The sequence below is a fragment of the Cyprinus carpio genome, chromosome B9 (assembly GCF_018340385.1).
Source record: "Cyprinus carpio isolate SPL01 chromosome B9, ASM1834038v1, whole genome shotgun sequence".
NCBI lineage: Eukaryota > Metazoa > Chordata > Actinopteri > Cypriniformes > Cyprinidae > Cyprinus > Cyprinus carpio.
Genome location: NC_056605.1, coordinates 25,768,063 through 25,792,303, shown reverse-complemented (window position 1 = coordinate 25,792,303; position 24,241 = coordinate 25,768,063). Strand labels below are relative to the sequence as shown.

At 35.5% G+C, this 24,241-nt stretch overlaps 1 protein-coding gene across 8 annotated transcripts in view; it reads right to left on the bottom strand.

Moving 5' to 3' along the window:
- Positions 1 to 23,186, bottom strand: part of LOC109090552 (GULP PTB domain containing engulfment adaptor 1a) — a 49,212-nt gene extending 26,026 nt beyond the window's left edge. For 7 of the 8 annotated variants that reach the window (XM_042730502.1, XM_042730501.1, XM_042730500.1 and 4 more), the window contains exon 1: positions 17,767 to 17,852. The gene's annotated coding sequence lies outside the window, so the exon portion shown is untranslated. Of the gene's footprint in view, positions 1 to 17,766; positions 17,853 to 23,172 lie in introns of those variants that run through there. The other variant, XM_042730495.1, reaches the window with a different exon arrangement.
- Positions 23,187 to 24,241: the final 1,055 nt, after the last annotated feature.

The following is a 24,241-nucleotide window of genomic DNA, read 5'->3' as shown; positions in this document are numbered from 1 at the left end:
GCTTCATTTTGCAATGATTCCAAAACTACTCCCGCCTCTATAAAAAGAAAGTACGCTAAATTAACAGTACAAACACTAAGCAAGAACAGGTTATATTCTCGAATGCTATTGGTGATTGAGCCATTCAAACTGAAAAGCCATTTAAATGCATCTATCAATCACTGTCTGCAGTCCTCCCTCCATTCCTTTTTGATGAGAGCAGAACATTATCAAACTAGAAAATAAGTCTATTATTAATCATAGGTTTCTAAAGCTGAAATTAGAGCTATTTCTCACATATAGTGGACTGGCGACCCAATATATTAACTGGTGTAAATTGATCACACAGACGTGTACAGCTATAATATTTTTTTTTTTCTATTTTGCATGCTCACCAGCCACGTATAATTTTTCTTAGCTTAGATGTTTGTGCTTTCAATGGGAGCTGGTGATAAGAATAAAAAAAACAGAGGTGCTACCCTTCAAGACTGTAACCATGGGTCCTTCATCTTGTGTGTACAGCATGTCACAAAATGTATCTGGAGAAAAGCAATCACTGGCATTTTCTGTGGCAGAAACGCTAACCCTTAATATCAGTCTTGTGATATTAAAGCTCTCACATACATATATACATACATACTCACATACACACACACATACATACACACACACATACATACACACACACATACATACACACATATACACACACACACACACAGACACACACACATACATACATACATACATACATAGGGAGATTAAAATGACCATATTACGAAAGACAGTCTTGACACAAACTCATAACTATATCCATAGATGAAAGTAATCCTATTGTCAAAGAGAAAACCTGGAATATATTGCATTATAAAAGCCCTTTGATGTATTTTCTGCTAGGGGTTCTTTTATAAAGCCGATTTTCTAAGGTGATGAATTGCACAAATAGCATGTGATATCTCACAAATTGAATACCAATTTAGTTAGAAAAGCTTTATTTCCTTGAGGAAATTAATTGGTCTGATTAAATTTGGATTAATTAGAGTGGTAATTAGATTAATTATAGACTATGCCTAGTGGAAAATAATTACATACTTGATAAACTTCTGTTGGAGGCTTTATGCATGTATACATTGTGCACATACACTGGAAGTCAATGCTAAGCTGGTAACTGAAAGGTTGCAGATTCAAACCCCAAAAGGGACGATCAATAAACTATCTCCACTTTGCCCTTGAGAAAGACACTTAACCCAAGGCTGCTGTCTATGTTCTGCAAGACGCTTTGGATAAAAGTGCCAACTAAATGACAAAGTAGTAAACAACAGTAACAGCAGTCAGAAAGAGCAGAACTGACAACATATCCAATATATCTATGATTTGTATAGATGAAATGACTGCTTACAAACAAACGCTCGACAGTGATGGTTCAATTCCCCAGAGAAAAGCAGTTTTAGATTAGCACTTCATTTAAATTGAGCTGAGAATTAACAAAAAGTGGTCTTTTTCCAAAAGATTACTGGGGATTTGAGCCTCTTTAGATTACGATCACAATCAATGGATCAGGATCCAAGACTTGTGTTAAACATTTTCACAGTACCACACAGACCTCGACTGAAAATTACCTGTTTTTAATAACCCAATTGATATTATATGACATTACGATAATTTCATCTATGCAGAGCCTCTCACTTTTTCTCCAAAGGGTCTAACATTTGGGCTGAGATCCAGGATTAAGGCTTAACAACAAACAAGATTGAAGATACTGTAGGCACTCTTTTCATTATAATGTATTCTTCAAAATGTTCAGGCATAAACTACAAAGACAAGCAAGGACAGGCTGCATGAAACTGAAATCAATATATAAAAATAAGACTGAGAAATGAAAGACAAAGAGACAGAGAGACAGAAATAATGAAAACCCTCTTAGCGTTGAATATTTGATTGCACAATGCTTGCTTGTGTATACTGAATTAGCCCTTAAGTAGATTTCCACGTATGTCATAAAGTGGTGTAGTAAAAGTGGTGTAGTAAATGCTTTGAGCCTTGCTAATCAATTATAAAAAAGGATATATAACAGATAGTTCTGACTAGGCATGGGTCAGTGTGAGATTTTGACGGTATTATAACCTTAAGCAAAAATATAATGGTTTCACGGTATCACGGTATTGTTGTTATAGCTCTGAAATGTGTTATTTTTAAATAACTGGGTAAAAAAAATAATTACTAATTAAAAATTCCACTGGACACAATATATTTTGTTTTTGAGCAACATACAGAAACAGTAGAATTAGTTTATTTTTTCTTTGATTTGTTTCCTTAAAAGAAAAAAAATAAAGACTGACATCTTTATTTAACCTAAACATGTAATTACAGTTATTTAATTTTAGTTATATAATTCATATACATATCATTTCGTTATATATTAATAATCCTACACATAATTTGATTTAATAACCCAATTTGAAGCAAAAACAGAATGTTCTGACAAGCTTTGTGAAATTATACTACATGCCTGAACGAAACAAACAGCAGAAGCTCTGAATGAGATGCAGATTCACTCTCTGACAGCAGGAGGCGCCTCTGGAACACCAGATACAGCGTTTCCTTGGTTACCGCTGTAAACAATGCTGTGCTGCACTGAAACACTGCTTAAATATGAACTATACAGAGACGAGATGAAAAGAAAATACCACGTAAACTTCACAGAAGACAGTCAGCTCCCCTCAGAAACACATTATTATAGATCAGTGCACGCACCCCGAGGTACTGTGCATGTGTCGAGCTCATACGTCCGAGCTCATCTGCGGTTGAGTATACTTTTTGAGACGGAAAGGAACGCTGAATGTGAAGTGCACCCGGGCCTTAAAGGTGAAGTGAAGCAGTCAGTTAAGTTAACATTATTTAGTAAAGTGATTTCCACTTTGATTAAAAATTTTATATATAACATGATTGATTTATGTATTTTTTTGAAGAAAGGATGTTTTGTTATAGCTTTTGGAGCAAGGGTGTGGTTATTTTGAAGTTTTGAAGGATGTGACGTCACGGGGTTGGTAATATAAGCATTTCTTTACATTTTGAACACACGAATGTTATTTTAACACACAAATAACTTGGTTTTCACCACAATTTCGCAGGAACGGTATAATGGAAAATATTAGTGGTTTTGAAACCGTGAAATTTTCAAATCGCGGTATACCTTGAAACCGGTAATCGGCCCATGCCTAGTTCTGACTCTAAATTCTGATAGAATGAGCCACACTTGTGATCATACATCTATAATTCCTAGATGCATTGTTTGACCTAAAAAATAACACAGAAGTCACACTGACTACTTTTATGGTGCTTTTATATACTTACATTGTAACTGCATAGTTTTTTTTTTTTAATCAGACACGTAATAAACCAACCTAGTATCATTGAAAAAAACACGACACTACCAACTAGGGCTGGGCGATATATCGCATGCGATTGTCACGCGCATTTAGTCAGTAAAGCCGGTTCCCTGATTACCGCTAAATCGCCATCACCTGCTTTCAGATGGAGCAGCATTTAATAGACAGAGCCATAGATCACTGACAAGCTACGCAATATCACGTTCATTATCAAAGGGGATTCATCTGCGATAATGAACGCCATATTGCGTAGCTTGTCAGTGATCTACGGCTCTGTCTATTAAATGTTGCTCCATTTGAAACCAGGTGATGGCATTTTAGTAGTAATCGGGGAACCGGCTTTACTGACGAAATGCATGTGACAATAGCATGCGATATATCGCCCAGCCCTACTTCCAACATTTCTGTCCAAAAATATACATACAATTCACTGCAGTTTCCAGCCGAAATGAACACTAGTGGCAGTTAAACACAACTTTTATTCCTTTTCACACAAACTATGATTACAAGACTACATTATTGATTACAACTATGATTACAAGATTACATTAACGTGGTTCCATGCACTATACCATGTTATGACCTCAAAATTGTTTGTAAATTAATACATTTAGACATTTGCATAACATGACCAGCACCAAATATATGTATTTTCTGACATAGTAAACTTGCTTGTTAACTCACCTTGTACAGCACTGCACTTGTGATATGGAGCACTTGGCTACAAGACCCGTGAAACATGAGTAGCTACAAAACATCTCAAAGACTTATAAGCTAGCTAAAATGGCTCGGTTGCTTCAGCAACTGCATTTTTATCTCAGGTTTGTTTAAGTGCAATTCACTGGAAATTTCACTTGGAAAGAATTGCAAAGCAAGAAGCAATGTAATATAATTTTGCAGAAATGTCATCATTTTTACAATGAGCCTGGATTGCAATACACCAAAACAAAAACATGGAATGAACACATGCCATGTTGCTAGACTAGCAAGGTCATATGAACAGAATGATTATCATCAATCACAGTCTTTTATCCCAAACAGCGTTAGAGCTCTGACAGATGAAGAGGACAGTAATGAGGCCCATAGCCCTGGCTGGCAATAAGGGAAAAGAAGACCACAGCGTATAAAGTACAGGATAAAACCAGGCTGCCAAGATGTCTTACAATTGCTCACAGCTCAGTCTCCACAGGAGCTGCAGAAAACAACCAAGGTCAAAACATGAGCATGAAAAAAACCAACAACTGAGGTGTCATTGGTGAGAGATTTGATGCATTAGACACATTAGATGCATTAGACATGGTTTAAACATAAGCACACACAATGTGTACATAAGCACACACAATGTGTGCATAAACATAGAATGTTTGCCTGTGATTTCAAATGATTTGTTGTTTTGCTGTCCCAAATCTTGGATAAGGGAGCAAAACAACTTCCCAAATGAAAACTGTTCAAAAAGGTAGGCAGTATACTGTATTCTGCTTTCTAAGATTTTTTTTAGGCCAATAGCTCATATCCTTGGGGGATAAGGCAATCTCATAATGCACTGCAACTAGCAGTGCAACTGCAACTAGCAAGAAGTAACTTGTGAATGTAAATACAATTCAGATTTAAATAAAATTCATTATGAAAAGAGTATCAACAAAAAATTGTTCCCACTAATTAAAATAATTTATTCAATATTTGTGTGTGCCAGTTTTACTTTATTAGTTTAGCAACATGGTAGCAATGTGAAATCAATGGTGCTATTTACTAGATAAAGGATTCTGAGCTTTCAAAAGCAATCACTAATAAGGTTCCATTTCAGTTGGTATACTGTCTTAGAGGGCGGTTGCCCAAGTAGCAGTAGACAGAAAGGCAACTCACTAGGTTTTGGAATGGAGTCAAAATGTACACAATAAATAACAGAAAATAGGGCTCAGCGAGAGTGAACAACATATTGTATATCTTTTACTTCCTTTTATTTGCTGTAACTCAGACATTCATTAATGTTAGCCAGCTAAGAAAAAGCAGTTTTTCCCTGAAAAAAAGGAATGCAGCTTTAGAAGTAAAATCTAACAACAGTTTTTAAAGCACATTATATGTACCTACAGTACAAATGCACACATTGATATATGCTTACCTTGTGCACACATTTTTCATGCAAATGTTAACAACAACATGCTATTTAGAAATTTAGTACACAAACTAGAGAAACTAATTTTGGAAGAATGAAATCCAAAAGAAAAAAAAAATCTATCACACTATTAGGTTGAATAACAGGGTTTATCTGAGAACGGCATTGATTGAACTGCATTTGGGTTTATTGCGCACCTCTGAGAATACAGAGGCATTTATCACATAATCATATCATGGCATGACTCAGATCTATTGACTGAATGTGATAAATCTCTCAAGATTCAAGCTTTGACTTTATCAGAACATGACGGTAAGATAAAGGAAAAACTGAACTTTCCTAAAGAAATAACTCAAATATCATTCTTGAAATTACATCATAGCCATATCATATAACCTTCACATGACCACATGATGAAAATGAATGCTAAGAAAATTCACACATTTTTTGTGTGATAAATGTGGATGTTTTTACATGAAAAAAAATAACATTGATATGCAGCACCTTTTTTCAGTTTCCGGAGACCACACTAATGTTTTTCCCCACTTCCTGTGGCTAGTCATATGCTCACACTAATTAAACACTCCTTATCCAGCATAAAATGTCAGTCCCTAAATGCAACTAACTCCTGGAAACCTATAGCTGATCCTGCCAGCAACATACGCTTGTTCAAACTTAAATCACAATGGTTCACAGGGTCAGTACAGTAACTACTAATTGTGCAGCTACATTTTAAACCTATTCGCAGTTCCAATAGTATGTGATGCATATAAATTTAAACAACCTTTCAGAGTACATCTTTATATGATTTTAAACCTAGAAAAACACAAGATGGATGTATATTAAAAATATTCTGCTATTCATCTCCATCCAAATATATATATTTTCTTTTTGATCATTGATACTAGTTTTAGAGAACTGAGACAAATTGAATAAGTGGAAGTAAAAGGCTTCATTGTTGTAATATATGGTATTGAGAATGTTGGAATGAGACAGAAAAACAGGACATTAAAAAAAAAAAGATTTCAACAATAAAGTCCATTTTCCAAGCTCCCTCAGCACAATCCTCAAATGGAATAGAAAAGAAATCCCTTTCTGCGGTTATAAAATTAAACATGTTTGATCCAAGAGTAGATGCAATATACATGTGTCAAATCAAATTACTGGATTTTAAATCCAAACACACAGCAAAGTATGTACACCCTGCCCAGCTGTCTTCACAAAGGGCAAAAAAGGTAAAACAAAATGTTCTGACTCACAGAACAAAAGAAGAGAGAGCAAGCCAGGCCAGCTAGATGGAGCATGGGGCCAGAAGTGAGATGAAAGGCAGCAGTGGGTGGTGATGGCTTTCTTTATCTTGACTCTGCCATAAAGAAACAGCAATGCCACAAGTGATCTGCTTTTCTGACAGAATACTTGCTGTGTCAATGGCGGTAAAAGGCCATGCTGTACTAAACACCCTAGCTTTGAGAAAACGGCCCAGTAAGAGGGCTGATTACTGTCAGATAGCAGGTGTCAAATGCACGGGTCTCTTGTGGTTCAACTCTATTCTGCTGAAGGACTAGTGCATAGAACATTCCAGCAGACAAAAAGTGTTTGTAAGGTCTTTCTGAACAGCTTCTCTTTTTCTGTATGTGTCTATACTTTCATGTAAAGGTGAAGTATGTAATTTCTGTGCCACCTGTGTCATCAAACTAAACTGTAAATTTCCAAATTGCTATTGGTCTGACAAACAGATTCCACCCTAAACAAACCATTGCTGTGTCAGGCTAATCAGAAAGTTAAAAAATGGACACAAGTAAAAAATCCAAGGTTAGCTTCAGAAATTTTTATTTTTTTTGTACAATCATGTCTGCACAGATAAGTAAGGAGAAAGCACTGTAACATCAAGTATTGTAAATTACACCCATCACCTTGACAGATTAAAGGCCCCCTGAAGGTGAAATATGGCACATCTGATAAAACACTTTAGGGTAGCTGCAGGATTCTTGTCAAATTTCTCGAAGGCCAAAGTCTAAGTGAAACAGAGGGTATTCACACAGTGCATAAACACTGTGATTATGCATTACGCAGGTTTTCCCACACTGTGTGAATCCTTAATTATACCACAGTTTAGAAAAGCAAACGCAACTGAGATACTAGGTTAACAAAACAAGGATTTTGTCTTGATCACTCTTGAATGAGCTTGATAGAACTTTCCATAAATGCCATGCCACTGAAAACTTGTAAAAAGATTTCTTTAAAAATGATACGTACACTACCCTTTAAAAGTTTAGTATGTGTAAGATCTTTAAATCTCACCAAGAGTAAAATTTTTTGACAATCAAATAATTAAATATCAGTTTTCTACTTTAATATATTTTAAAATGTAATTTATTTCTGTGATGACAAAGCTGAATTTTCAGCAGTCTTTAAGTTTCACGTGATCCTTCTGAAATCATGTTGATATGCTGATCTGGGGCTCAAGTAACATTTCTTATTATTATTAATACTGAAAACCGTTATAAACACACACACAACAGGAGTTATCCTGAGGTTAATTATCCATAAATGTTCTAAATTAAGAATAGCTGTGCATCAAATTAGGCAACATTTAGTTATTATACCATTTCATAATTCACATAAAAGCACCTCTTCAGCCACACAAAAAAAGTCCTTGGGCTGAAATCTCATTTAAGTTTATATACCATTAATCTATCAATACAGTCAGTGCCTCAGGTAAGCATCATGGAAATCCTAAAACGATTACATTTCAGAAACAGCACCTTGGTCCAACTCACTCCACATCAACTGAATCATGTGGCAGGCATGACTTAAAGCCTCTTGGGAGAGACTTTGAAGGTAAATACAGCTCAAGTTCAGGGTTGAATGATTCTAATAACTTTGTGAGTGTCTAGTGCTGTGAGACTCTCTTGCCTTGAGTTAAGATGTGAACCTGAAAAGACATTACAGCTGCAGTTTAGACTGCTAATCCTCTGTACGCACAAAGTACATTAGTGGCTTGTCAGCTAAGTTTGGGCCTGACAGACTTAAAAGTTTTTGGCTACTTAAGGGTAAAATGTGAGCACATCAAAAATTCCCATGAATTTATCTCGAAAAGCAAATGCAAAGACATGGTATATGATGTAAAGCTTTAATCTTTTGATTTTTGCACTATTTAGCATAAGAAAAGCATTCTAGTTGAAAAACTTGAGTGGTTTCGATCAGCCAACATCAGATTTGTTATGCTAGATATTTTAGATTAGATATTGACCCCCCCCCACCCCCCATTTCTTGGGGAACAATACACAAACACACACAACAACATTTATTCTGAAAACATTCACCTGTAGCCATTATTTTGATCTAATTTCTTGGAATGCTTCAGGTGTTTTCTCTGTTTTTGTAGACTCCTTTTCAACCTCCATGAGGCTGGTTTAAAGGAATACTTCTAAAAGTTTCATTACTTACTCGTTACTTCATGTTATTCCAGACTTGTATATGCTATTATTCTTTCTGTGGAACACAAAAGGGGAAATTACATGCTCCCATTTCCCATACAACAAGAGTTCTTAATGACCATGTCTTTCAATATATAACAAAATATAAAAATTTGTTGTAGTCCTTTCCATTTGAACTGTAGTATGTGTGGAAAACCGGAAATTCTGTCATTATTTTGCTAATAATCTTGCCTCCAGTGTCAAAGACAGAATCAATGAGTCAAACTCACAAACTGGATCAGCTCGATTTGTGACTCACCGATTCATTTATCCAGTCTCAGCAGTTCTTAAAGTTAACAGCTCACTGGAGGGGAAGTTATCAGTGAATAATGGCTTAAATTGCAGTTCCTCACACAAAGCCAACCCAAGCTCATTGGAAAAACATGCCTGTGGCGACAATTACACTGTTTCTTGCACATTTCACAACACTTTCAATTGAAATGTCCAGTGAATTGAGCTAAAAACACATTGTGTTTCATCCGAAAATGATGATTGTGAATCTGCCAATGTTTTATTATGGTGGTTATTAACAGTAGTTTGGAAATGAAATGTCTGGTAAGTGGTGCTAAAAGGTTAATGCTCTCTTGCAAAAATAATGCACCGCCTACACTAAATGGATAGTGTTTACAAAAGCAAACATGAGAAAAAAAATGCATTTGCAAGTTTACCATGTCTGAAAAGTCATATGGAACTGGTTGTGTGATGCAAACATATTATTTTACAGGTCATGCACCATGTTATAAGTTGATAACGTAATGTTGGAACTGAGGGTCTGACTTCTGGGCTTATCCGCCTCCAGCTATTTTTAGCTGTACAAAACAGTTAGTTTTGCTGCTTGATATTGAAAATTGGTCTGTCTTATATTGCTTTAATGTGTTATCTTAATTATGAACACACTGGTTTGTAGTGCAAACAGTTTTACTGCACGATGTTATTCTTCTCGTTATTTCCCTAGCAGCTAATGAACCAGAAGTCTTGCCCATATAGGCTTACTTAAGTGTTGAAGAAAACGGTGGTTAACTTGTGTGAAAATACTTTCAAATTGTCTGTGTTTTTTACTGCCATTACCATTTCAGCTGAAAAGTTCAGTGAATTGTACATTTTTGGAGTTTCGCAGAAATGTAGAGGTATGTTTTTCCAATGCTGCAAAAAGCTATTGAAATGAAGTATAGCACTCAAATTGTATGAACTACTTTTCATGGTGTTTTTTTCCCCTAAGGTAGCTATGACTATCATTGTATGGAAAAGAGCAGTTTGAAGACACATCAAAAACTTTCCTTTCATGTTCAACAGAAAATAACAAAGGCTTTGAACAACACGAGGGTGAGTAAACAATGGCAGAAGTTTTATTTCTAGGGTCCTTTAAGGTATTCATTCTATTATATATATATATATATATATATATATATACACTATTTTTGTTCATTCCTTCATTCTAACCTGCCACTCCAGGTGCTGACTTAAGTAAAGAATACCTAAAGCACTGGATGAAACACACTTGCTGACTGGCATACACTAAGTCTAAGCTATACTTGTCACTGAAGAATAGTGTCCTGCGGGAGAGGAGAGGTTTTCAATAATCCATCACCTGAGGTCACACATTCTCCTCACACACCAGTTCTCCCTTTTTATTTTCTCACATGAGTCGCTCCAGCATCTTACCCGCATACACTTCCCATGTTGCACAAGCTTGCACAATTCATACACCCTTTGCAGATTATATTTCACAGATTTCATTTCTTCTCTCTTCAACTTGACCTTAATCAACTCCGCACTAAAACAGTGTGCCTGCTCATGCGAAAGACTCAATTTGAAAGGGCATTTTCAAAAATGTAAATTAGAAACTATGTGGCAACAAGTGTGCATATCATCAGTGTGAGCCCTTTGAAAACAACAGAACTGTAAGTGCAATTTAGTTTGTAAATAACTCAGCGATGCTTTTATAGAACCTGGCCTTTTATTGCAAAAGCGTGACATTAGACATGATAATGGCTTCACTGGTTGGGAAATTATGTGGCACCGAACAGGCACTCAGATGAAATCACAGTGGCATGTGAATTATCTACAGTCAGGTTAAGAGTGGTGAAAAATGACTGGAAATCGCATGTTCATCGCAGGTGCTAAGATTGCAATTTGTGACATTTTAAGAAGCTTTGACAAGCACTTGCCTTGTGAAGAATATGACTGGACACACTAAAAGATGCCATAAAATTAAATTGTCCTGACTTCGGCCTATGCCTTGAAACAATCACAATCAATAAAGAACATAAAAATTGGATGGACTAAGCTGTCCGGCAGCACAACAACTGCTTCTGTAGGTGTGCCCATCATCTCTTTATCGTATAAGGATAGGGAATGTAAATTGCTTTGTGTTGACATCTTAAGACTGGGCATCAACAGCTGCATAAAACCAGGGCAAATCCCATTCCAGCACAATTGTCAATGGAGACAAGCCTTGAAATGAAGAAAAATAAATTTCATTGGGTTTCATGAGAATGATTTTTATGGGTCTAGCTGGGGAAGAACTTTGCACATACTGATTAGGGCACCCACATAAATAACTTCAAATCAAGTTATGTTGGCCTAGCAGAATATTTAAGATACAAACTGATTGTTCTTTTTAAACAACTTAGCTTCAGCTGGCTGATGGATTTAAACTCTAATGGGAGCGTAAGTAATGAGATGGTATGAGGTGGCAGAAACCATGATGCTAAAGTATTTCTTAAAACATGCTTCCAGACTTTTAATTCAAAATAATGAAGACTGGAAGTAATGAACATGATTTTAAAACAACTACAACCAAGATAATTGTATACACGAAAGAACAGACAGAGCAGGGACATTATACACTGCTTAAAAACACATCTTAACATCTTTAAAACAAGAAGCAAATTGCATAACTGTATTCCAGAGGATATAGTTTGTTGTAAAGTTGCATTCAATTTCAAGCATAAATCTGTGAACCTAACCCAATTTAGAGAGGAAAGTAATTTGTTGCTTGCAAAATTGCTTATTAGGTAAGAAACTTTGGAAAATGTCAACAAACGTCACTTGCTGTTTCAAGTGGAAAATGCATGTGAGAAAGGTTTCCGAACAAATTTAGAAACTAACAGAAAATAACATTATTTTTGAAATGTAAACTTGTATTCACACAAACTGCACATGAATGTGTATCATCAAACTAATTTAAAAGTCAGTAGGCCTATTTCAAGGGACAATAATGGGCTGCAAATTAAACTTCCCCATCTAGTCAGCAATCTCAAAGAGGTATAAATCCTGAAATTCCAAATAGTGGCTGCGCCTAGGAGCAACCAATGTAATAAGATTTATCTCCCAAGAGCTATGTCTTATGCCCTCTCAGAGTTGGGCTTGAGAGTCAGAAGTACAACCAAGTGCTGGGGGGCATGAACTTCAAACCTCCAAAGTCATTTGGTAAAAGCCACAACAATAAGAATTGATTAGAACGCTTCAGCGACCATAATGTGAACCAGAGTATAAATATATCCAAATTTTCCTCAGGGGACCACTTCCTCTGGGGTCAACAAAGGTAACAACCTAATTAAGATACGACAGATTTATAGGAAAAATGCTATGCAAACAAATGTTTGTCACTGGACATGAGAAATGCCATAAAAGACTAAAGGGTATGTGAAGAAAAAAAAAGAAAAGAAAAAAAAGAAAGAAAGATCGATCACAGGTAAAATAATTTTCATGGTATTTAGTGGGAAATCATAAATAAATAATTAATTAAAAATGAAAATGTTATCATAAACTCCTTTCTTCCATAGAACACAAAAAGTGAACTTCTGAAGAAAATCCTAGTCGCTCTTTTCTATTGTCAACTTCCAACATGTCACCACGCCTTCAAAACAATCCAACCAAGGTGTGTAGACCAAAAAAGTTTCCCAAAAAGTAAAATACTTGAAAAAAGTCTGCACACTCTCCAAAAATCATCATGTGATTTCTTAAATCAAGATGGCTTCTAGTTCCAACATTGTTAGCTTGGCATTGAAAATGGTGAACATTTTCAACATTTCACCAAAACGTTTGCCTTGTTACCTTGTTTTTTTTTTCAGTAAATTGCTTACACTGGTTTCATCTCGCTTGTGACTTTTTCAACTTCCAAACACAACAATGAAAAGCACCATAAAAGTACAGTGGTCCACACAACTGGGGTACATTGTATTTAAAGTCATACAATACCTTTATGTGGCAAACACAAAGTTGAGTCAGTTCTTAAATAATTCTCAACCAAATGTCATTGACGTCAAACCATCCAAAGCGCCTTATTTTAAAACTTATTTTTTTTACCTTTGTCACCAAAGACAAACACAAAGATAACAACTGTTTTCAAACAGGTTAAAAAACAGATAGCCCCACTATGCATGCTTCTGATTGAGCTAATGTTACAGTAAAAACTACAAATCTAAAAAAATCTAAATCTACACAATACACAAATCTTTTTTTTTTAAGTTTCAAATTAAGTTTCAAGTTAATTTGAATTATTTCAATCAATCATGCTAAATTGCACTTCTAAGTTCTAATCTGGACTTAGATGAAGCAATTTTAGTTGTAAAAAAAAAAAAAAAAAAAAAAAGATGAAGTAATGAAGTAAAAAATTCATGCCGTTCATGACAGAGCCATTATATTCAGACAATTCACTGTCTGTACCAGTAATGAGGTCACTGGATGTTTGCCTCATCCTTTTCTATGTATGCCCTCATTTGCAATTTGGTGCTTTCAAAAATACATCTGGCAGATGAAAGATTCTGAGCGTTATTTTTTTTTCACATTTAGTAACGCCAAAAACTGGAGCTGATTGTACTGTTAAAACTGCTCTCTGACAAGAAGTTCACTGTACATGAGTACAAAGAAAAAAATTTAAATTGAGAAATCAAGAATAGAGTAGTGTCATGAATACCACTGAGCATAAAAAGCTAAATGCTTTATTCTTTATTCAAGTACGATATTTATGCTAAAAGGATGCTAGGCCTATTAACAGATTGTAAATTAGATTTTTCCTTTCTTCAAGGTTTCTAAAGGACTTATGTATGCAAAAGAATGCACATCAAATATATGTTTATGTGGATTTACTTAGCTACACTTTGGGGACGCATCTGTCCTCAGAAGTGAGCTAAATCTGACAAAACCTTCCTTTGGGATATCCAGGGATGCCCTCAATTTGAAATATTATTCATGCATAAATAATACATATTTCATTTTAAACTGCAAATGTTTCCATTTAGGGGTTAAGGTTAGCTGGTAGTATTTATAATTATATAAAAACAGTACAGTCTCTGGCTTGTCCTTATTTAGATAAGCTAAGTTAACATGTATAGTACCACAGAACCTTCACTTCTTTGGAGCTATGAAAACTGCAAATCAGCATATCACCGAAAATGAACATCTTGCACATTTATTAACTTCCCAGTTCAGAGGCAATTTAACAACAGTATTTTCAAACATTAACAAACCTCCCCAGTTCTTTCATAAATTGTATATCAAAAGGAAAATCTCTCTTGAATAATCGACTTCATTGGGCATTTGTAATTAAAAAGAGCTTTAGAGTTTTGTGTTTGACAAAAACAGAAAAGCATGCTTTTAGATCAGTAATGCATCTATGCAGTCTATGAAAAAAGGTAATATGCTTTAGACAGAAAGGAAACATGTCATTAAACATAAAAGTGGGACAGCCGACCTTGCAAAGTTTTTGGATACAGTAATAATGTTCTCCATCAGACTAACAAAGGCCTACATACAGTAGACTTACTCACACAAACCTAGAAAGCCAGCAAGAACTGAGAACATCAAAATGTTCATATGGTGTGATATTTTTCCTCTGTTCAAAGGAAAAATTCAAGGAAAATAAAAACTAACCTTAATTTACCCCTTTCTGTTACAAATAAAAGTTTATCCAGCCATAAAAACATCAAAAAGTGCTCATATTCAAGGTCTTTTAAAGCTGTTTTGTGTAAGGAACAGATCAAATATAAGTTATATATAATAGTTAAACATAAATTCACTGCAAATCTTCCACTCAGGGCTTAACATCATGCCATTCCACATATTTGAACTTCATTTAAAACACATGCAAAAACAGAGTTAATTTATTCAAAATTTCAAAGGGGCAATTTTTTTAAGAGTTTTTTTTTATTTATATATATCTATATATATATATATATATATATATATATATATATATATATATATATATATATAATATATATATATATATATATATATATATATATATATATATATATATATATATATATATATATATATATATATATATATATATATATATATTAAAAAAAAAAACTCTTAAAAAAATATTTTAAAATATTTTTTATATATATTCATATTAAATATATTTTTAGCACTAGTCCAGTGTATATTTTTCATTTCTTTTTACTAACAAAAGGTATGCATTAGCCATTTATATTAGCCATTTTCAGAATAAATAGTCCCATTCTCTACAATAAAAAATAAATAAAAAAAGTAAAAATCAGCAGCTGTGGTTGCCAGAAAAATATGGTAGCAAGTAACATTTTAGGTTTTACGGATTTAACTTAAATTTACATTTAAATACCGTAATTTCATTAACTAATATAATGCTAATATACCAACCTACTGAAGTACTGAAATCTGTTTTGTACCAAAACACCAAAAGCAGGCGGTGATGAGAAAGTCAAATGATGAACCATAGCCCATCACAAGCAGCTTTTAAATATTAACATAAATAAAAGGTGCACAGGGTCATTCACACAAACAACACCATCATGGTAACACATGAAACGGAAATAATGCAATAAACATTAATTTAACAACATTAGATGTAACATACAACCCTAATGTACACAACAGAAAAAACTAAGAGGAAACATAGTTATAAAAAAAAAAATCGAATTTGAAATGTAACAGGGAATTGTGGGGATGTCAGTTATAGTTATTTACTGTAAATTATACATTCTTTTTCCACTTCCAAAAATGGCATACTACCGTAAAATTACATGTAATGTCTAATACAGTTTTTCACTGTAGAGGAACTTACCATTAACCATTTAACAGGTTTTTACTGTAGCATTTTTACAGTCTTTTACCGTTAAATTCATGGCCATTTTTACAGTGTATCCTATGGTGCAAAAAGAAACTGAATAAGCCTAATTTTTGACTTATTGCTCACAAAAATATACATCATAGGGATTTTAAAACTATTATAGAAAAAACCTAGCAGTTCCAAAGCCTTGCAGTCTTTTTTTTTTTTTTTTTTTTCATTAAACACACTGACCAAAAAAAAAAAATATTACAAAGTCATGCACTGGCACCTCATGCTCCACAAATTACTAAATGGCCAGAGAATGGATTGCAAGAAGAATTGATTCAAGTCTCCTTACTGGCAGAATATTTGCTATAGCGGAATGGTGGACTTCTTGAGATTCAGTGCTCAGTTTGCCTTTCTCAGAGAGGGACTGTAAATTCAGTAAATCTGACTGGTTCACACCGAAGGAAAAGGTATTGTCATGCAGATTACAGCCTGGAAATGGCCTCTAGAGGTATCCATGGACAAACCTCGCCAGTCCTTTCCAGGGGCACTACATGGCCAAAAAGTAGTTTTAACTACTGGAGTAAAAAAAAAAAAAAAAAAAAAAAAAAAAAAAACTGAAGTAGGATGAAATCCTTGTGGAAGCTATAGAAAATGCAATTTTATATGATCATATGTCTATGCATAAAATACAGAACATGATATGCAAATAGACAGCTAAAAAAAAAAGAACATTAAACATCTTATTTTGAAGATGACTGATAAGCAAATAAACAGATAGAAAGACAAATAAACAGACAGTTAAGTAAACAGACATGAAAAACAGGTAAACAGATAGATAGATAGAAAGACTGAAAGGCAGCTACACAAAATGCAGATTGACAGACAGATACAGTAGACAGACAAATAAACAGAAAGACAAGATGACAGTATCTACAGCACCTATCAGACGAGAAACAAACAGCTAGACAGAAGAACGCAAACAGCTCAGACAGCTAGAAAGGCAAATTAGCAGATATATAGAAAGAAAGACAAATAAAAAGACAGATAGACAGACTAATAAACATACAGACTTTGACAAGTACAGTGTATAGAGGTGAAGTGGAAAACAGTATGATAATGTATTGTCTGCTAAATATATTTTTCATCACACAATAGCCTACAGAGGAAAAAAAAAATAAGAATATTACATGTAAAAACGTATATCCCATTTTACCATTCGCCTAAAAGACCCAATAATTAATCGCGTCAGTGTAGGCTACTATAACTGTAACTATATAGCATCAATCTAAAAACAAACACTGAACAGCTTTCAGGCGCATCAGTAACCTGCACTTTTCTGCTCATTAAAAACCAAAGCAAAGCTCAAGGAGATGCACCATCTATGTCCAGCAACAAATACCCAACTCCATAAAATCCACTTGTCAATTTGAAGATCACAGTTAAAAGCCGAAAGATCCCGCCTGCTGGCACTCGTGCATCCGTTTTACAGAAGGAACCTGCTCGAGCGCATTCCATCCTTACAAATTCCGTCAGTAACATTCCTCTGAGATACAGCTTTAAACAAACCAATGTTTGCATCATGGCTGAAATTACTTCATCTGACGAACAGAACGTAAAAGAAAGTTTTACACACGTTCTCTACAAGCGCTGACTCACTTTCCAGGACTTCAAGTTTCTTTTGTTAATAGATGCAACGTACAAACACAATCCACGTTCTCGAAACGCTTACTTTCCAAAGGAAAAGTACGATCCACTCACCGAAAAACACGAATCCTTCGCGCGTCCTGAGCAGAGCTGTGCACGCACACGCTGTCCACAAACACTCACTCCCTCATCTTCCCCCTCTACTGGTGTGTGATTGTGAAACTATGAGTTTTTTGTGGAGTTTAATGACGTCACCCACTCAGTTAAATGCCACCGCAGGAGTCTCGCCACGCCAGTAGCCAGCTGGAGGTTTAAAGGGCCAGAAGAGAGGCGATGAGTTCTGCTTGGATGCAAACAAACACTCCATGTCTCATTACCGTTTTACATTTTAGATATAGTAGCCTACTTTATAAATATATGGCCAATCACATTTTAAGCTCAAAATTGACATTTTTTCAGGCCTCTTGTTTTATAGGAAGAGCATATTTTTTGAGAGAAGAAACTGTAAATAGTGCTAAAATTTATTTACATACAGTATGTTGATTACATCGTAATAGGTTGTCTCAGTATAAAAAAATAAAAAATAAAAACTGCTATGCATTCTAATACAGGCTTTTCAGCAAGTAAAACAACTGAAATGAAAACATTTTTCCTTGGTTATATGAACATTAAAGACAACATTAAGGGGAATGTTCCATTTTATTATTTTGCAAATATTATGGGAATGCTACTTTTGAATGTTCCCTAAACCCTCTTTAGACGAATTTTATATTTGTGCTAACGTTAATGTTAATGGACCAGCTGTTAATGGATATTCTATGAACATTTCTGAAAATTGTTTGTTCATAACTTTGAAAGAACCTTTCCAGAATATTGCCCAAAATTCTGAGAATGTTGACCAGTGAACATTGAAAGTTCTGAGCCACCATGACAAAGCAAAATGACAAAATGTAGCGTCTACTAGATTGTGGGTGTTTAAACTCTGATTAACAGTATCGTAAAGAAGTGCATTAAGAACCTAAATAGGCTCAGTTTTTGTTGACAAAGTGTTTTGATCAATTCATTTTTTTCTTTCTATCAGTATATGCAATGATTTGGATTATTACTACTGTATAGAAACACCATCAATGCTTTAAAAAGGCCTGTCATAAACTGTCAATGAAAACCCGATGTGTGGCATGCTCAGGTGCGTGATGAGGAATCCAGGGAGAGTGAGAATGGCAGCTTGAGCCTTAGTATCACGAAAGGAGTCTTCACAAAGAGATCACGCTGATTTTTTGAGCACAGGGCCAGCCAAGTGGTGCAGGGACAAAGTGCAAGGGAGGTTTTAGACATTAGTTTTGGCTAGCTATGACTGAACATAAAATGCTGGAGCTGTAGAATTATTACTATCATTGTAAAATGTACAAGAGAAACACTCTGCTTTAATCACACTGATTACAATATTCAGTGGCCGACCATGGAAATATGAAGTAAAAAAGACCAAAATGACTTTCATGTAATCACTGTCTTTTCAAGTAGCCTACAATTTACAATATTGTTCATGAAAACCTGAAAAGGATTGGATTCATGATATGGAAAAGCTACAGAATTAATAAATAAATTCCAAAGGATTTATTACTGAAATCCCAGAGGACAATCAAGATGAAGGGTGAATCGGATGAAAATGCAGCATTTCTTAATTGGAAGAAAGACCTCACTTGTTTATTTGCTTATCTCATTACGTAAATGGTAAAACCATTCTAAGTAATAAAAAAAAAAAGTGAAATGAAAATGAACATGAAAATGAAATCTGAAAAGTATATTTTAAAAATGACTACATTTGGCCTTTAGAAGGATAAAAAAAAAACAAAAAAAAAACATTGATTTTGAGGACTTCGGTAGACACTTTAATCATGAGTATTTATAATGCATTAAAGTATTTATCAAAACCATGAACTTGGTATTGCACTGCCATGCTATTTTCTCTTTTTTTTTCTTTTGTGTGCATGTCTGTATTTCCTTGTTCAGTGTATCTCTTTAATATAGGAGGTATTTCATATAAGGAATGAATTTGAATGAATTGTATCCAATTTTCAGAGTCATGATGACGACTTCTCCCACAAGAGTGCTGATATACAAAGAGCACATCTAAGAATCTGAATCAGACAAGAGGCTGTGGTTCCATCTCATTTTACACAACAAGCCTTTTAAATGTAACTGACTGTCTCTAATGAAAAAGCTCATACATAGCCTGGTTATCAGATAGCTTTAAGCCATGGAATCCTTTCCTTTAGAGCAGAGACTCATAGGCCATTAGATAATCCCAGGAACAAAGGCTTTACTGAGAAAAAAAAAAAAAAGAAAATGGGCATAGCATTGTGCTCATGTGAATATGAGGATTTTAATGTAAAGAATGTGTCGGCTAAATAAGAGGCCATTCACACAGAATGCGTTTTTGCTTTGAAGATGTAGCAGTGAAATGGGGAAAAAAGCAAGGTCTTGAGACATGTTTTTTAAAGGCTGAACTTCTTTTAACTTGAGCACCTCAAATTGGCCCTAAGAATAGTGTCTTGCTGATTTTGGTGTAAAAATAAAATTGGATAGAATTGCTTAAACAAAAGGATGAGAAAAACCGTTTGGGCATTAATCTTTTCATAATACACTATATTACACTATATTACTTCCACTTATTTTGGGCTGGTCATGGCATTTGAAATGATGGTGCATTTCATAAGGCTCATTGAACACTATGATTTACATTTATATCGCACTGCAACTCAAAGCCACAGTATATAGAAGACTTCTATGTTTAGATTTACTAGGAAATCTAAATCGAAATACTAAGAGAACGTCTTATACAAGCCAGTGGTCCTAACTGCACGTGATTATGCAGTGCAAGAATAATAATAATTTTCAGTCTCGCTATATCTTTTCATGAACTCTGATGAACACAAATTCAAAAGGACAGGTACTCATGGCAATGCAAGCTAAAAATGCACATCAAACAACCCCTTTTTAATTAAATGAATCTCTTTTGATGCATTGGGATACCTTTGTGTAATTCTGAATATAGGCAGCAGTTCATCCACACAAAGCAACTAAATTGGTTATCTTTGAACTAACCGTTTCCAATTCTGGGAGTAAAACAGATGCAGAAAAGAAATGACATTGATACTGATTATTTGAGGAGGATCTGGTGAATTGTTTAGTCCTCGCTTTCATGTTAATGTTTCTTAATGGTAAGTGGTTGCACAAAATTTATTTTTCTGCATTTCAGATATATATTGTAAGTTCAACATATTAATTTTGTAGTGAAATCAGCTAAATTATAGGCAGTAAAGTGAGAATAAAATAAGAACATAATGAACTCCATGATGGTAAACACCATAATTTTACACTAATCTGGGGGGGGGGGGGGGTTGTTCTAAACCTAACATTAATTTTTTTTTTTTTTTTTTACTTAAATTAATTTTAATACAAATGAATTAATGAATGCATGAATGTATGTGTCAGGGTTTTGCACTGTCACTGGTTTTGTGTCTTGTTTCTTGTTTATGTCTTGTGTCAGCACATGGCCTTGTTAATTGTTGTCTCGGCCATGTGCTCCCTTAGTCCCTCCTTGTTTCATTTCTACGTCACCCCTCTTGTTAGCCTTGTTTGTCTAATTGTGCTCACCTGTTCCTCATGCGTGTTCCCCCTATTTATAGTGATCCTTACCCCTTTGTGTTTGCTGGTTCGTGGTCATTTTCACCCCCTCTGTCACTGTCTTTGTAGCTGTCTGTGGATGTGGCTTTTATATGTTCCTTTGTCTCCCTGTCTGGTTGGTCTTGTGCCCTTGTTTTGTCTAGTCCTTGTTGTTTTCATGTTCTTGTCTTGCTCCTTAGGTTGGTAATCTGTTTGTTCTTGCTTTTATTTTACTTGTAATTTAGTTTTTCTAGTCTTGATTCTTGGTTTTGTTTGATATTCTTGAAGTTGGTTAAATTGGTAATTATTTCTTATTTTGTTACTTTACTCTTTATTAGTTCATTGGTTTATATTTTCCCTTATCTAGGGTTTAATTTGTGTTTCTGTGGAGCTTTGTGTCTAGTCTTGTATTAGAGTTCCTGACCTGTTCCTGTGTGTCCTGCCCTGGGTCTACCTGCCTGGCTCTTGGTCTGCTTCTGAGTCGGCTGTCACCTAATGTTTGAGCTCTGCTCTATAATGCCTTGTGTGGTCTTCTCCATCTGCCTGGTCTTGCCGGCCCCTCTGTTGCCAATGTATTCTGCAAGTTTCTTGAAGCTGACCCAGTGGCCTTCCCTAGCTGTTCCTGTTGTGGTATTTGTGCACTTCACTACCCTCTTGTATCAGTCTGTTTTGTCAATAAACCATTGTTACTCACTCTGCAACTGGGTCCTCCTTCCTAGATCCCTGACAGTATGACAATTTGTAAAAAAACTAAAAAGATAAGCATCCTTTTTTTTAAACCCTTAACTGTCACCCACCATTTTTTAAAATAGGCATTAAAGTGCACTATCCAAACTTAAATTGTTGTATTTTATAAACACTTTGGAATATAGACCTAAGGTTGGTCTCTTTTTAAAGAAAAAAATTAGCATTTTGGCAAAAGTGGAACGCGAACCATTTCAAATGATTCAGTTCGATTTGGTGAACTGGTTCAAGAAGATCTAGTTACATCGAGTGATTCGTTTGCGAACCGGATATCACTAAACTGCAGTGCTGTGAACGCGCTCACAACAGACACGAAGAGAAGACAATGCTGAATAAAGTCGTAGTTTTTGCTATTTTTGGACCAAAATGTATTTTCGATGCTTCAAAAAATTCTAACTGACCATCTGATGTCACATGGACTACTTTGAAGATGTTTTTATTACCTTTCTGGACGTGGACAGTATACCGTACATACATTTTCAATGGAGGAACAGAAAGCTCTCGGACTAAATCTAAAATATCTTAAACCGTGTTCCGAAGATGAACGGAGGTCTTACGGGTTTGGAACGACATGAGGGTGAGTTATTAATGACATAATTTTCATTTTTGGGTGAACTAACCCTTTAAGTAGCTGGGGTATATTTGTAGCAATAGCCAAGAATGCATTATATTGGTCAGAATTATAGTTTTATATTTATATATATATATATGTGGCCAGTGGCGTCAGGTACTGGAAGGAACTGTATAAAGCAACAACAATTATATAACGTTCAACTACGCCACCCGGTATATATACCGGGAACTGCCAGCCCCAAGACAGGGGGGCGCACAGGTTCGTTACCGAAAAATGGGTGAGCAGAGAGACATAGGCCTGGGAGTACAAAAGATGAAGCAGCTTTATTCAATACAAAATTTAAAATCATCAATACATTACCATCAAGGGCTAAATATTCACGTGTCAACAAAAGAAAAAAATAAACACTTTACAACACTTCAATTAATAAAAAAAATGAATACAACATAATACAAATACACAAGAAAGCTTAAGGGAGGGAGATGGCCTGCTGTGACCCTCAATTCACACACACACACAATGAACACGCTTAATACCCACACACACACTCTGGTGAAGTAAGGTCACAATAAGCACAACACTCAACGTGAACCCCGTTAAACAGCGGCTAACCCCTCCTCTATACACCTTCCTTAGGACAGAAAAATAAAATAAAAAAAAAAAATAAAAAAAAAAGTACACAGTCAGTTCACAAAAATAAGTGAGGCCACGATCGCCCGCACACTCACAGGGCAAACGAGAAACAGCCACGCTTTTACTTTCACTCTTTGGCGAGGAATCGTCCAGGCTCGCCAAAAAAAGAAAAAAAGTTCACTCCAACAAAAAGACGACCGGAATCAGCCCAGGCAAGGCAGCAGTGCGTTACATCAATAGACGCGCATCTTGTCTCATAATATAAAGGTGAAACCCTTGATCCTGTCACTCAATCTGTCGAACATGAAACAGAACAATTACTAATAAAACAACAAAAAGAAAGAGGCAAACCATACAAATAGCCCTCATACATACCGGAAGATGTTCATAACACGGTACTATGCACAGTCGCTAACGATAACATGCAGTAGTTTGTTCATTGACGAGCTCAAAGCCAGGGGCAGCCTACACAGCAGCAGAATGCAGAGGCGGCACTCCAGATACTCTCCCATTCATAAGTGCCAACTTCCGTAAAGGGGCGGCACGGGTGACAACGCATCCCAAGTGACAAAAACGTCCTCTTTTTTATATCGTGACAGCAGACTGCTGATAGGCTCAACGTTTTCACATGACACTAGCCAATAATCAACACAGGTAACACTTCACCCTGCTACATTCCACCCCCACATTATAAATCGTCGCCCCGACGATAAATCCCAAACCTGGAGTCAATCCCATGGCCTAAAAACAGCTAAAACTGCACTAGACATTGCACCAGAGGGCACCCTAATGCATTCTGCAGCTTCTCCAACTGCTCTGGGCAAATGATGAACATTTGAATGTTGGCCAGCTGTTGGCCTCCTTGACTTACGAGGCAAAACCTCAGCCTCTCGCGGCTGACTCAGAACTGACAAGTCTAGTGATGAACCTTGACTTATTTCCACCTCGCAAGGAGGACCTGGCCCATTTATA